The 15,308-nt window shown below is 44.4% G+C and overlaps 1 long non-coding RNA gene and 1 other non-coding gene across 2 annotated transcripts; both read right to left on the reverse strand.

Annotated features, from left to right (window-relative positions):
- Positions 1-1,402: 1,402 nt before the first annotated feature.
- Positions 1,403-15,301, reverse strand: LOC101042061 (uncharacterized). The gene is made up of 3 exons (XR_744983.3): positions 14,921-15,301; positions 4,760-13,504; positions 1,403-4,663 (listed from the first exon to the last, which is right to left on the reverse strand). It is a non-coding gene; the product is annotated as an uncharacterized LOC101042061 (long non-coding RNA).
- Positions 13,796-14,070, reverse strand: LOC120364154 (small Cajal body-specific RNA 13). The gene has a single exon (XR_005579497.1).
- Positions 15,302-15,308: the final 7 nt, after the last annotated feature.

Raw genomic sequence — 15,308 nt, forward strand, 5'->3', positions numbered from 1 at the left:
CACTCTGAGATAGACCCACACCTCTTAGATCCCATTTATTAAGTTGTAATTAAGTGTTGAAGATATACACAAAGCCCCTCCCATCCCTGTGACTGACTGGTTCCAAGTATCCTATTATATGTGTTGTTATTTCTGTGACTGCATTAGAGGTGCTGCCGCAGGCCTTGAGGTGACCACAAACTGCAGGTACAGGCTGTGAGTAACAATGATTATAATGCCTGCATCTGGATCATGCTTTTTGCTTTTCAGAATGCTTTCAAACGTGTCTCCTCATTAAATCTCTGCAGACATCCTCCAGGTAGTTAGGAAAAGTTTAATGAGTTTCGCCTGACAAGGGAAACCAAGACACAAAGAGGTCAGGTGATTTGCACAAGGAGAGAGATGGCTCCCCCGGCTGCTCCAAGGGTGGAGCAGGCCACCGTAACCAATAGAGATGGTTGGGTGCAGTTGGGAGCTCAGGCTTTAGCGCCAAAGTGACCAGCTTGCAAGGTTCAGCTGATTACTCATACTAGGTTTCCTTTTCTGTTAAATAGATCTAATAATAGGAGCCTATCTTGTATGGTTTTGTGCCTGCTGTTTGAGCACCCAGCACAGGCAAGCTGCTCTGTTATGGTTCTGGGAATAGTATGATTGCTACAGTTTCTGGCATACCACGTTTCAGTCTTTCATCAAACGTTCCTGAGCATCTACTATAGCCAGTCTCTGGGAATATGAAGAATGAGGCATAGACTGCTACCTCCAAGGAGGTCAGGGTGCAATAATTCTGTGTCAGGGGACTGTGGCACACAGAGATGACTGTCCCTTCTGCTGCTGGTCCAGTGCAGAGCACCAGTTCAGAGCAACGGAGATACTCACTTTCTAGGACCAGCTTTGCTACTTGTGTAGCTGAGTGAATGGTCACAAGCCATGTGACCTCTTATGACATTGGTTTTCTCATCTGCTAGATGGGGATAGCAATAAGTTTTTATAGGTGAAAACACATGTGATAAATGTATTTTATGAAGTGCAAATACTGTGCAGATAGTTTTATTATTATTGTGATTGCTATTCTCTTGGGCTTTGCAGGGCTTGCTGTTTTTCAGAATACTCTCCCATTTCATTGCTTTTCTTAGACAGAGTCTTGCTCTGTCACCCGGGCTGCAGTGCTGTGGCACAATCTTACTTACTTACTTACTGCAACCTCCACCTCCCAGATTCAAGCAATTCTCGTGCCTCAGCCACTCAAATAGCTGGGACTACAGGCATGCACCACCACACCCAGCTAATTTTTGGTATTTTTAGTAGAGACAAGGTTTCACCAGCTGTTCTCAAACTCCTGACCTTAAGAGATTCACCCGCTCAGCCTCCTAAAGTGCTGGAATTACAGGTGTGAGCCACCATGCCAGGCCACCCATTACTTTTCTTAAGCCTGATATAAACATCACATCAAAAAGAGAACCCTATTTTGTATTTGAGGCCAGTCTTTTTCCTCTCCAAAGTAGTCCATATGGAAGGAAAGCAAAAGTTGAATACGCAATGCAAAGGGATGTGGGAGTTTGCAACTAGGAAGGGCACAATACCCTCTTCTTCAGCATTACCTGCAGCTACAGAAGGGAGCAGACATGAAAACCTATCTGGAAAAAAAAATCTGGCAAGGGATTGGGGGAAAAGCCCCTTTGTCATCTCTGGAATTCAATACAGGAAACCCCGCCCTGAGACCTTCCTTTCAGAAACAGCCCATAGAGGGAACCACAAGAAGGGCACTAAAATTATGCTGTTAGGAAGCTCTGACTCACTTGGCAGTGGGGGCTGTTTGTGCAACGTACAAAATGTCTTCCAAAAAGCGAAGTTTTTACCTCTCTTTCCCTGTGTCTCTTCCCTGCAGCCAGCATCTCCACCACCACTCCCAGGGAAGCAGGAATCAATTTAATAGGCCTGGGGAAATTATCTGGGTCTGTTTCACATTTGCTGTTGGTTAACCAGCTTCAACAGCAATCTGCACGATCCTCATTTTGTAAGTAAGATTTTTTTCAGTTGTGTTTGTGTTCAGTCTCCACAGATGGGGTACAACAAAAGCTGCCATGGCCCTTCAGGCTAACAAAGCACCTCATGGGTAAACTGAGGCAAGAGAGTAGGGAGGAGGGGAATGGCCCAGGGTCCCAGGACAGGAATTGCTGTTCAGAATGTTTGCATTCGCATCTCTCCATCCCTAGCCTGGCTTCCCACTTAGTGGTGAAGTAAGTACGTGCTTTCAGTTTAACATGGATGAAAAGCTCACATTACGGGTGCCCGCTTCTGGGGTGCCTCATCACAGAGGTCCTGGTCTGAGCATGGAGAGCTGGTTCTCATCCCAGCTCTGCTCTGAACTGTTCCTTCTTCTTTGTTTTTTGTCAGTTCTCCAAGTGTTGGTCTGTCCTTTCCCACTCGGGTGCTACATGTGCTTCTGGGGTGAGAGCATCCAGCACCCTGGTATGTTAACTTCTCTGGGCAGGCTGCCTTCCGCATGGGCAGCTGCCACTCATCAACCAAGCAGGGGCACCTCTCTGGGTACTCCAGCCCGAGCGACAAAGCAAGACTCCATCTCAAAAAAAAAAAAAAAAAAAAAAAAAAAAAAAAAGGAAAAAACAAGAAACACAGAAAATCCTTCTGGAAGAGGCCTGTCATGTTTCTCCACCATTGGGAAGCCCAGTCTACTCTTTCGGCTTCTGTTGGGACCAACTTAAGTGTATGTGGGTTGTTTTTTTTTTTAATTAAATGTTTTATTTTGAGACCACTGTAAATTCACATGCAGTTGTAAGAAATCATACAGAGGTCCCCTGTATGCTTTACCCAGTTTCCCCCAGTGGCAGCATCTTACAAAACAGTGGCACAGTATCACAGCTAGCATACTGACAGACACCATCACCACCACACAAGATACTTCCATAACAAGGATCCCGAAAGCTCTCCCTCCTTCCCCATCCCCTCCTTCAACTCTGGCAGCCACGCCTCTGTTCTCCTGTCTGTAATTTGGTCATTTCAAGAATGTGATAATCATGGAATTGCACAGTGGGACTGCCCTCACCCACTCAGTGTAGTTCTCCGGAGCGTCACCCAGGCTGGCTCCTGTATCGAGTCTATGCCTTCTCATTGCTGAGCAGCAATCCACAGTGTCATGCATCAGGGGCTGGGTCACCACTCCCTTGTTGAAGGGCATCTGGGTTGTTCCCAGTTTTTATCTATTATCAATACATCTGCTATAAATGTTTTGTACATATGTCTGTGTCAATATAAATCTTCACATCTTAAGTTTCAGCTGTTGGATATAATGTAACTCACACCACTGGATTTTTCCTTTTTCCTAATGATGAACACATCTAGTGATGAGGATGTTTAAGTGTCCAACAGTTGCCTAGGACTGGGTCCTGAGTTGCGGAAATCTAACAAAAGCCAATCACATGGTTCCTGCCATCAAGGAATGTACAGTCTGTTGGGGAAGCGACATTAAGACACACAAATCATTCATATAACTAAATAATGCTGCATATCATCAAATGTGAGACTGCGTGGTACAAAACTGACTTGTTCAGGAATCCAGAGACAGGAGAGAGACGTGGAGGCATGAGTGTTTGGGGTTGTCCTCTGGATAAAATGGGTTGTGTGAGATATCTCAAATGATGGAAATGATGATATTTTACATTTATTAAGGATTTACCTACCATCGGCCACACACTGTTCTAAGCCTTTACTTATATTATTAATTTAATCCTCATCATCACCTTTCAGGATTGCTCCTATTATCATCCTGTTGTCCAAATGACGGAAAAAAGGTGAAAACTTGGCCATCGTCACTCAGTTACGACGTGACTCACCTGGGGTACACACTCAGGAAGTCTCACCCCAGCACCCACACACTTCATCGCTGTTGATCCTGTCTCATAGCAATAGTGGTCATGATTAAATTCCAATCTGTTTTTTTAGGTTATATTTTCCACACACAGCATATACTGATTAGCTATGCTGATCCTTCTGTGGCAAGGTTATTGATAAATTCAAATAGTCAGCAAACAAACCAGTACCCGTGTTAGTAATGTAACAGGTAAGAAGTCTGTGTGTGTGTGTGTGTGTGTGTGTGTGTGTGTGTGCGCGCGTGTTTAAAAAGCAAGCCTGAAGCCTCCAGTTATGTAGATTACCTGCACAGGCAGCAAAACACGCACACAAACATACACCACACACATCAAAGTTCCCAGCTCGGTATGATAAGGCACACAGAGGCAGCTGAGCCCATTTCAGATAATGAATGTGGTTTTGTATTCTCTGAATTGTGACATACCAGGAAAGTCACTTCCACCTTCAGCTGCCTCCTCAGTTGCTAAACACACAAGATGTGTGCTCGCTCTTCACTCACAGCACTGATGGCTGCTCGCTCTAGAGCTGTATCGTTTGGTTAAAACAACAGCATACTATGAACCTGGCATGTTTGTTTGTTGTTGTTTTGAAATATAAATGCAGCCTTGATAATGTCGGTGTTTCCAACGATGGGGTGGGTGGCAGAGTGAAAAGCTCCCTGGATCAGCATCTTCTGACTTGCTGTCTCTCTGGGCTCTGCATTCCCCAGTCCGCTGGGCAGAGGCGAGCCATCTCACCTCCTCCTGTCTCCACATTCATAAAATGTGGCCAGTTCTTCCTGTTTTCCCTGTAAGAGCTGTAATGAGATTCACATAAAGATGACGAAATGCACAACAAACTTGAGGTTCTGTGCAAATGTGTACTACCATGGTAAATTAAATCCTCCACTTACTCTGATTCCAAAGAATGCTTCACGACAGACACTAACTCAGGAAGAGGCCGTAAGGAAGACTTCCCACTAAGGAGGAAAACGAAGCTTGGCGTTTTTTTTTTGTTTGTTTGTTTGTTTTTTAATCCCTAGACACGTTTTTGAAAATTCCTGAAGCATCCTCTCCTTGCTTTGACAAGCATGGCTGTTCTGAACATGTGATCATCTTAGAAGTGCTATGTGATAGGCAGAGTGCCCAGGAAGCCCGGAGGCTCTGAGCCCAGCTCTGGCAGACGCACAGAGGCGTGGCCTTGGCACCCTCTTTAGGGCACCGGAACCCATGCAGGGTATTGCACCATCCCCACCCATTCCCTATGAGCTGTCGGCACTGGGCTCTTTGGGGAAGCCTCTATCCAAGTGGCAGGGGCCGGTACCAAATCGGTCCATGGATCTTACAAAACCTGCTGCTCTTGATGACAATTCTTGACAGCTCAGGACACTTCCCTAATAGAAAACACTGTTTCATTGCGGTAGTTCCGAAACCTTAGAATTCTATTGCCAACAACTGGCACTGAACACATGCAGAAGAAACGTTTTCCAACCGACTGCCACAAGTCCTTGCAATTGCAATAGCTGCAGCACCTGGCCTAAGGTTTTAAAGAATTTTTATCTTCAATTTCTTCTTTGATGTTGTAGATTTGGTATACAGAGGAAACCTGCCAGTGTCGCTCAATGTACCTCCTGGTTAATTGAAAAGCCCTATTCAGCAGACAGAAGCTACTGCTATAAATAGGCAAGAGAGAAGGCAGCACACACATCCTGATGTCCTTGAGTATTTCAGAGGTCTCGGCTAGCGCCATGCCAGCTTCCACAGTCAAGCTTGTCATCATCCAAACAGAAACGTTTGTGCAAAATGACTGGACTCCATCTGCTCTGTTCCCCAACTAGAGATGGCCTACAACAAAGGTTCACACACACACAAAAATGACAGATTCACTGGCCCAACTCCATCGTGTTACAGAGCCCCTTAGAGGTTAAGTGAAGTGCCCAAGGTCAGCAAACACAGATTGCATCAGCCCACACTGTTTACCTCCATTACCAAATCCAAGAGACCCTGTGCTCTTACCTGGCTTCTCTCTGTGGCTTTTTTAAAAAGAAACAGTCTCGTTCTGTTGCCCAGGCTGGAGTGCAGCGGTACAATCATAGTTCACTGCAGTCTGAAACTCCTGGGCTGAAGTTATCCTCCCACCTCAGCCTCCCAAGTGGCTAGGACTATAGGCACACGCCACTGTGCCCAACTAACTTTTAAAACTTTTTCTAGAGATGGGGCCTATGTTGCCCAGGCTAGTCTAGAACACATGGCCTCAAGCAATCCTCCTGCCTCAGCCTCCCAAAGCACTGGGACTCCAGGTGCGAGCCCCCACGCCCAGGCCCTCTGTGGCTTCTGGTAAGCCTTCCCCAGGCTTCCTTCTCTACACTCCTTCTTGCCCTCCCTCCCCAAATCTCCTTTATCAATAAATCCAGACCCGAAGAGGCAATCATCTGTATAATCGCTCCCTTTATTTCACACATAACCCGATGATTGAGATGTTCCTGAGGCCCCTGGAAATAGAAATGCTCAAAAGTAATTCAAGACCTTACCTTTCCAATCCTCCTTCCCCTCCCCGTATTCCCCGCATCAGTAAGCGTAGTCAGTGGCTAAGCAAAACCCTGGGAATAAACCTGAATCTTTCCCTTTCTCCCCAGTCACCCAGTCACTAAATACTGTCATCCTTACCTTCCAAGAACTCAGATCGCAGTGGTGCCCTTCCCCCACGCCTCCCACCCCAATGGTTAAATCTGATGACCCTAGATGGCCCTGTTAGCTCGGGCACCTCTGATCCATCCTCAACTCACTTGCAAAGGTGATCTCTCAAACACTCCACAGCTTACACTCCTCCTGGGACCGTCCCTCATCCAGAGGAGAGCCTAAGGCCTTGCCATCTGTCCTGAGCTATATCCAATCCTGCACTTCTCAAGAAATGGCCTGGCATTCCCCCAGCAGGCCCAGGGGCCTTTTGCCTTTGCCCCGGTTGCTCCCTCTTCCTGGAATGTCCCTCCCTTTTATATAGAGGCACTTTACTCTTCTTTCAAAACTCAGCTCAAGGGTCACTCCCCTACTGAGCTTTCCCCATCCCTGAGCACTCACTGAGCTTTTCCCAGAGCCCCATTCCCCTGTCCAGTTCTCAGGTGCATTCTTGCATCTGTCCCCACCACAGGACTGCGAGGTCCTTGGGATTTGGGAGCATCTGACTCCACTGTGTATCCTGCTTAGCACAGAGCCTGTGGACCTATCACTGAATGTTTCTCCACCTCCTATGGTACCTGCGGTCAATATTATGAGTTCTACACCATTTGGGATTTGCTGAGGTACTGCTCTGTATTGTCCACCATGTTATGTAGTCTTTATACAAGAATTATGTATTGAACACACAGGAAGTCCCAGGGATGGCACTAGGGCACCAGGTTACAAAAATGAATCCTACCCAACTAGAAGGTGATGGCCTAGTGCGTGTGCGGTGGGGGTTGGGGGGGAGTGGGGAAGGAATAAATCCACAAAATTACAATGCACACACTCCCTGCAGGGGTTCTGGTCCCCAACCACTGTGAAACAGGGCTGGGCAGTAGGATGAGTGAGGTGGTTATATTCTTTGATGTCGCTAATTGTGTCCTGGGTTGACATCAGCATTTGCACAACCACTTTATGGACAGCCCTTTGTGACTTAACGTCAGCTGAGCTCTCTCATCAAGCCCATTTAGTTTACACGATTAGAAAAATTCAACTTTACACCAACATTATTCAGTCCCTCACCACCTAATAAAATGTACTAGGTATTTCCAAGGGGTCTTTCATGAACTAATGTGATGTACGTTAACAGAGTGTTTACCTGGCACAATGGAGTATTCTTTTTTTTTAACATAACCTTAACTTTAAGCTCTGTGTGTGTGTGTGTAGTTGTTATTGGCAAGCTAAAACAAACTGCATGTTTCCTTGACTTCTTATTCAGAGTATGTGGAAAATAACTTTTTTCTTGGTTACTTGAAAGCATTATACAAGGCACTAATTCACAAGGAACAGTCACAGGTGAAGGCTGTTCACTCCTTCTTATATCAAATGCCCCAGAATGCTGCTTTCTACAAAGAATCCCAGAATGTCTGCTTCATAGTGCTTCATCTTTTCCTTACCGACCATTGTTTCTTCCTGCTTTCAGTGTGAGCCTTTCAAATTTACTGCTTCTGATCTGTTGTGGCTATATTAGAAAACTAAGTAAGTTAGCTATTCCCTAAAATAAGAATAGCACTTGGGTGAGAGCTGAGAGGCTTTTCCTAGAATTGGGCAAAATGATTAATTCCCAGACACTGTATAATTCCAGGGGCAGCCCTTATTGGCTCTTGCCCCAGCTTCCTAAGTAAAATAGACTAGTGCCCCCTACCTGCCTTGCCAGGAAAGACAGAGACTCATAAAATGTCAAAGAAAATGTGCTTCTCAAAACCAGAATGACTTTGAAAGATGTGTTATTCTCTGGACACAAGCAAAAATTCCTTCAAGTAAGAGGATATTATTTGCTCTGTAATTAGACAGCCAGTAGTCTGTGTGGATTATCACGGAGCTGTGGCTGCACAGTATACAGAGAGATGAACCAATGGGAGTATCATCCACCAGACTGACATGTCCCCAGGGCTGCACTCATACACACTCGATATGAAAATGCCAGATCACTGTGTATCTGGAGAGGGAAGGTTTGCCAATATGACAGCTTCTCCTCAAAATCCGAATTTGTCTTAAAAGACAAAATCTTTTGATCACCCAATTTTGCCTATATAATAAAACTTATGCAAAAAAGCTCTCCATTTTTTTTTTTAACAGAATTTAACTGTTTTATGATAGTCGTCTTTTTTTTTGGAGATGAAGTTTCACCCTTGTTGCCCAGGCTGGAGTGCAATGGTGTGATCTTGCCTCACTGCAACTTCCGCCTCCTGAGTTCAAGCGATTCTCTGGCCTCAGCCTCCTGAGTAGCTGGGATTACAGGCACCTACCATACCTAGCTAAGCTAATTTTTTTTTTTTTTTTTTTTTTTTTTTTTTCAGTAGAAATGGAGTTTCACCATGCTGGCCAGGCTGGTCTCACACTCTGGACCTCAGGTGATCCACCCATCTCAGCCTCCCAAAGTGCTGGGATTACAAGCATGAGCTACCATGCCCAGCCTTCTGACAGCATTTTATTGAAACTCTTTGAAATTATAGCTCACTAAAGTTTAATATTAACAATATCTCACTAGGATACATTTTCAAAAAATATTAAGTTTAGAATTAGCAAATAGGATTTTTCTGGCTATAAAAGGAGAAAAAAATATTTATAATCCTCCAATTTCTTCCTGCAAAGGAAAATGAACAATTAATGCCTCATCCCATTTCTAAATTGAATCATCCCTTCCTTCCCTGCAATGAAACTGAGGTGAATTTCTTTTTTGCTAGATGAACTGTTTTCTATTTATTTATTTATTTAATTTTTGAAATGGAGTCTTTCTCCGTCGCCCAGGCTGGAGTGCAGTAGTGCGACCTTGGCTCTCTGCAACCACCACCTCCTGGGCTAAGCAATTCTCCTGCCTCAGCCTCCTGAGTAACTGGGATTACAGGTGCCCGCCACCATGCCGGGCTAATGTTTGTATTTTTAGTAAAGCTGGGGTTTCACCATGTTTGCCAGGCTGGTCTCAAACTCCTGACCTCAGGTGATCCACCCAATTCAGTCTCCCAAAGTGCTGGGATTATAGGCATGAGTCACTGTGCCATACACAGATGAACTATTGAAGAAGGCTAGAGCAATGGGTTCCCACAATAGCAAGATTGTATTTTGAAGGCATTAAATTATTAAAGCTCAAAGATCTGACTCATCATAAAGCATATTTATGGCCTTGGCAATACATTTTAGCAGTCATTCAAAAGAAAACAATTAAACTTCCGAAATGTTCTTCTGGCAAACTCAGTGACTATCAGAGGGAGACAGAAACTTCTGCTAACAGATAAATCTTCCTAACAGGTTTGACACACAGCAGCACTGGTTCCTTACACTTTCTATTCTGTGATCTAGGAACCTTTTCAGATCTTTAAAATGTAATAATCTGAATTATAGAAACTATCTGCTGGTTAAAATAAACATGCAATACTACAAAACACTGTCATTAAACAGGCAGTTGGGGAAAAGTAAACAATTCTTTCATCACCTTTAATCAAAAGGTTTAACAAGTTTTATGATTACCACTTAATTCTTAATACCACTTTATGGGAGTTATGATTCAGGCCCATGTCTTTGTTATTAAGCAAGACTCACAACAGAATGAAATCCAGCAGATGTATGAACTTAAAGGCATGCAGCCGAGGAGCTTGGTCCTCAATGAGAGAGCAGCGTGGGACCAAAAGGAACACAGCTTTCAGAAACAGAAGGCTATGGCTTAGATTTTTTTGATTCGATTTTTGGTTTTTTGTTGGCTTTTTTGAGACAGAGTCTCGCTGTGCCACCCAGGCTGCAGTGTGCAGTGCAGTGGCGCAACCTCAGGTCACTACAACTTCCGCCTCCTGGGTTGCAGCAGTTCTCCTGCCTTAGCTTCCCAAGTAGCTGGGACTACAGGAGACAGACACCCGCATCATGCCCGGCTAATTTTTTTGTATTTTTAGTAGAGGAAGTTTTGCCATGTTGGCCAGGCTGGTCTTGAACTCCAGACCTCAGGTGATCTGCTGACCTCGGCCTTCCAAAGTGCTGGGATTACAGGCATGAGTTACCGTGTCCAGCTATTAGATATGAGAAGTTTTTGTCATTTTAATTTTACAAAGCACAAAAATCACCTGTGTATCTACTATATAGCTGATTTTCTGCAGGACTTGGTGATGCTATGAATCAGCAGGAAAATAGAAACTGCATGTGAAAGCAACAAAACTTAGACACGCAAGTGCTAATGTGGCTCAACAACGTATTACATTAGAAAAAACAATTTGGAGACCAAAATGTCTGAGAACGGTTATGCTAGGGTTAACGAAAGGTTCAAATAAATTTATGTATATACACAAAAGTTTAACAAAAAAGTACAATCTATGCAAGATAACATTTAGGGGTAAATATTTAGGAGCAGACAAAGTCCACACAGATTCCTTACAACCCTGCAGCCTTTTTATGAAGAAATTCATCTGGGTTTTTCATCAATGCTACCTACCTCCTACAGTTTATCCTAGACTGAACTAACCCGATCTACAGCACGCCCTTTCTTTTCAGTGACCCAGGGACTCAGGGCAGGCAAAGGGGGCGCGGCCTGTGTGACGCAATGGGGGCTGGCCTGCCTTCCTGTCTCCAGGCTGTCTCTAAGATGTGGGAAGCAGTGATGAGTAAAGCCGAGGCCATTCCTATGGCCAAAGTATTAATAAACCAGCTGCTTTGTCAGAAAGAGGTAGTCAAAATCCAACAAGCATATCTATCTCTGCATTAGGGACTAGAAAAATTCTGAGGGCTGGATTTTGCTTCAGTTCCTTACACATTACATTATGTTTGGTGTTGCCAGGGAATCCAATTAATTCCAGGATTGCAGTTATGCTCTAAAACTACCAGATGATAGCTAAGGGCACCGCAGAGAAAGCTTTCAGGTTCCAGCTCAGGTCAGTAGAACTCTGGGTCCCAAATGCTATTTTAGCTTAGGAATGTGCGGTGGATCAGACCCTTGCACAATTCCAGCAACCACTCTGCCCTTACTATGACATTTGCAGAATGTTTTGGCCAGCTCAGACACTTTTGTACCACGTTCTCATGCAAACACACCATCTCAATTTCTAACAGGTCATTGTTGAACATACAAGAACACGGCACTGAGTATAAAAGGAACAGGGCTGGTGCGGTGGCTCACACCTGTAATCCTAGTACTTTGGGAGGGCAAGGCAGGAGGACTATTCGAGACCGGGAGTTTGAGACCAGTCTGGGCAACCTACTGAGACCTCATCTCTTTATAAAGCAAAGTAAGTTTTTAAAAAAGTAAAGGAACAGAAACACTGAAATGTGCAGTGCCCAGATAAAGCATCACCTTCAGTTCAGTAATCTGAACTCTAGTTCTTCATTTGGAGCTGATAAAGGGAAGAAGCTATTTCAGATATGTAAAGGTTTACACTATTAATCCAATGGTGAATCTGTTTTTGGACAAGTAGATAGAAAACAGAAGTTTTACCAAATATAGTGAAGCCTTATCTAAAAATAAGCACAGGGGAAGAAAAACATGTTTAGAATGCCTGAGTCAGCATGTTTCCATGGCATGATTATTTAGTTTGGGGTTTAATCCATCCTGTGACTCAAACCCGAGGATTCTCAGGAGTTTCTGTACTTCCCACCCTCACCTCTTCATTAACCGTCCACAGGGTGCGAAGCCATCGCAAACTAATACAGGCCATTTACTCAAAACATCCAGTGTTTGGCCATAGATGCAGACTGATGACATATTTATTTAAGAAGTATATTTTGTCATGTTTTTGTCATAGGATGAAAGAGGAATCTCAAAACCAAAATGCCAAAGTATATGCAAAAGTCTGCTACTTTGGACGAAATACTTGGAATACTGTTTTGTTTCTTAAGATCACTGACGTTTGGCACTAAATATTTCACTGTATTTTGGGTTGTTTTACTGAACATTTAAATTTAGATGTACTGTTTCCATTTCTTTGGTTCAGATACACGATCTGTTTCCTGCCCTTGGTCAGGCTATCAAAAGAGCTCCGTGAAAGAGCACCCACATGCTTTTCTATATCCTCAGCATTTCACACACTGTATGTTATCACTTTCTACAAAAACATGGCAACTTCACGATGATTTAGCAAAACGGAGGCTTTGTACTCTTCCCTCTCAACGATTACTCTTATTAATCTTTAATGGCAGCTGCATTCTCAACGTAATACAATGTTCAACAACTGAAAAAGACAACTGTGTTTCTGAGGCCAATATTATACATCAGGTAAGAATACGATACTCATTACTGCTCTCAGAATGCTAAGTTTGTCAATTCTTCTCCTGCTCTCAACCAATACAAAAGCAGAATTAGACAGTTTAGAGTGGGCAATGAGAAGGATGTTGGAATCAAAATAGACACAGGGAAGGCCATAAAGAGTCTTCGAGCATAAATGCCTGATAAGAAAAACTATCACAAAAGATTGCAAAACCATGATGCTCACAAAGGCCATCTCAATCTCACGCAAAAAAAATACTTCTGCAATGCCTGCCAAGGAACTGCCTCTCCAACCTGGGACTGGTGTCACCTTTCTTACTGATCCTCGTGATCAAAGATCAGTATCTCAAAACAATTACGTAACCCTCCTCATTTTTCCTATAAAGACCTTTGTCTTCCTCCATCTCCCAGGATACACTCGTTTAACTATGACATGCATTTTCCCATTATAATGCTCCATTCCTGAATAAACGCCATTTTCTTTTAGGGAGCCTCTCTCTGCTCGTTATTTATTTAAGTTGACAGCCATAAATAGTTTAGGTTTTGGGGAACAAATCACTAATATTTACTTAAAAACAAACAAAAAACTTACAACATAGGCATGAATGAAAGGTTATTTTGGAAAGAATTTAATACATTCTCTATTGTTAAGTGCACCAGATACCGGACTTCTGAAACAATTACGCTTCGGCATAATAGCATTTTCTATATATTTCTGTTCATGTTGCTTGTTCCTCTGATTTACCTCGAATCAATCAATCTGAAAAGCAAAAAGATTCTTTAAGCACCTGGTAAATTTCAGGTCCCACATTAGAAAATGAACATCAGCAATATTGATGGGGGTGAAAATATAACATTGAGACTGATGGGTAATGTCCCAAGTTTACTTTCATAGTTTACTAGGCTCAAGTTTCATGCTAAATGAATATCTGAAAGACTCAGTCATTGACATGTGCTGATTTTGATTTTAAATTTGAACACTCCCAAAGCATAAACAAATCACCTCCAGCAACATTGTAAAAAAAATACTCAAAGTTTAAAAAGAAAAGAAACTTGTAGCAGTACTTAGTGTCCAACAGAAAACACTCCATCTGCTAAACAATATCTCGACTGCAATGCTTCTCTTACTGTTGGTGGATAGATAATGACATAGCCCAGTCATTACCACCGTGGCAACAGTGACCAGGAATTATCAGAGGAAAATTGCACATGGAACAGCTGGTTCTCGAGCAGGCATGCCTCAGCTTCCTCTGGAGTATGCTTTTTCTGCAAGTCTGGTGTGCTCCAGGGTACTACCAACCCTTCGCGGCTCCAAGACTACAGATTATGTAGCAATTCCACTAAGCCCTGCTCCTCTGGATTTATTCTTCCCACCAACAGGAGCACCTACCACATTGCAAGCACCGTCCTAGTCACTGAGGATACAGCAGTGAATAAAGTTGAGCGCCTGGTAGGGAAGTCAATAAACAAGCTAGTAAATACTGTCTGTGTCAAGCAATGGTAAGTACAAGGGAGAACAGAGCAAGCAACGGGCCAAAGGAGGCTTTCTTCTTCTCCTCTGCGCTCCTTTGTATCTGCTTATTTCTCCCGCTGGCTCCAAGCTTTAGGCACCAGGACATTCCGCGCTGGCACCGCGCCTAGCACCCAGCCGCTGCTCAGAAAACGTTTGTGGAACGAACGAATTCACTTCTTAGTTACCATTTAACAAACATTTCCTGAGTCTAGGCCCAACAGCTTAAAAGGGCTAGAGGGCCAATGAGGCCGGAAACTCAGAGGCTGCTGGGCGCGGTGGCTCACGCCTGTAATCCTAGCACTTCAAGAGGCCGAAGCAGGAGGATTCCTTGAAGCCAGGAGTTCGAGACCAGCCTGGCCAACAAAGTGAGACACCACCCCCGCCTCCACTTCCGTCTCTATAAAAAGAAAGGAAGAAAACAGAAAGCCAAAGAAAAACACACAGGCAACAGCGCTTTACAAACTTTAAAAATGAAAATTCTTTTAGAGGAAATAATCGCGCGCCAGAGGCGGGAGCCCCAGAGCCTCAGCTCCCACGTGACGGCGAAGCCGAGGAAGAGTCCAAGAGTGGAAGCTAAGGCCCAAGCGCTGGAACCCCGGGCAGGCTCCTGCTCCCCGCCGCGAAGATCCGCATTCGGCCGCAGCGCTCCCCGGAGACGCTCACCTAAGCTGGGAGAGGCAGATACCGGCCTGGCCTAGTCACGCTACCTCCCGAGAGACCCGCACCACGCGCCAGCCAACCGCGTTGCCATGACAATTCGACCGCCGCTAACACCGGAACCGGAAACTTCATCTGGAGGTGACCCCTTCCCGGCGTTCCGCGGAACAGGCGAGCCCCGTGCCTCTCCCAGGGGTCTCCGAGTATCCCAGCTGGCCCCATTGGCTCACGGGAGGAAAGTCGTCTTCCCTCTTGTTTTGCCTCTCGTTGCCCGGCAAGCGTGACCCTGATGGACATCCACTCTCTCCAATAAAGTAACAAAGCGGTTGCCTACTGCCAATAGTAACGCAATAGGATGCGGCTCCGGCATAAGGCCCACCTCCCAGCTGCCAGG

This window comes from Saimiri boliviensis, chromosome 2 (genome assembly GCF_048565385.1).
Source record: "Saimiri boliviensis isolate mSaiBol1 chromosome 2, mSaiBol1.pri, whole genome shotgun sequence".
Taxonomy (NCBI): Eukaryota; Metazoa; Chordata; class Mammalia; order Primates; family Cebidae; genus Saimiri; species Saimiri boliviensis.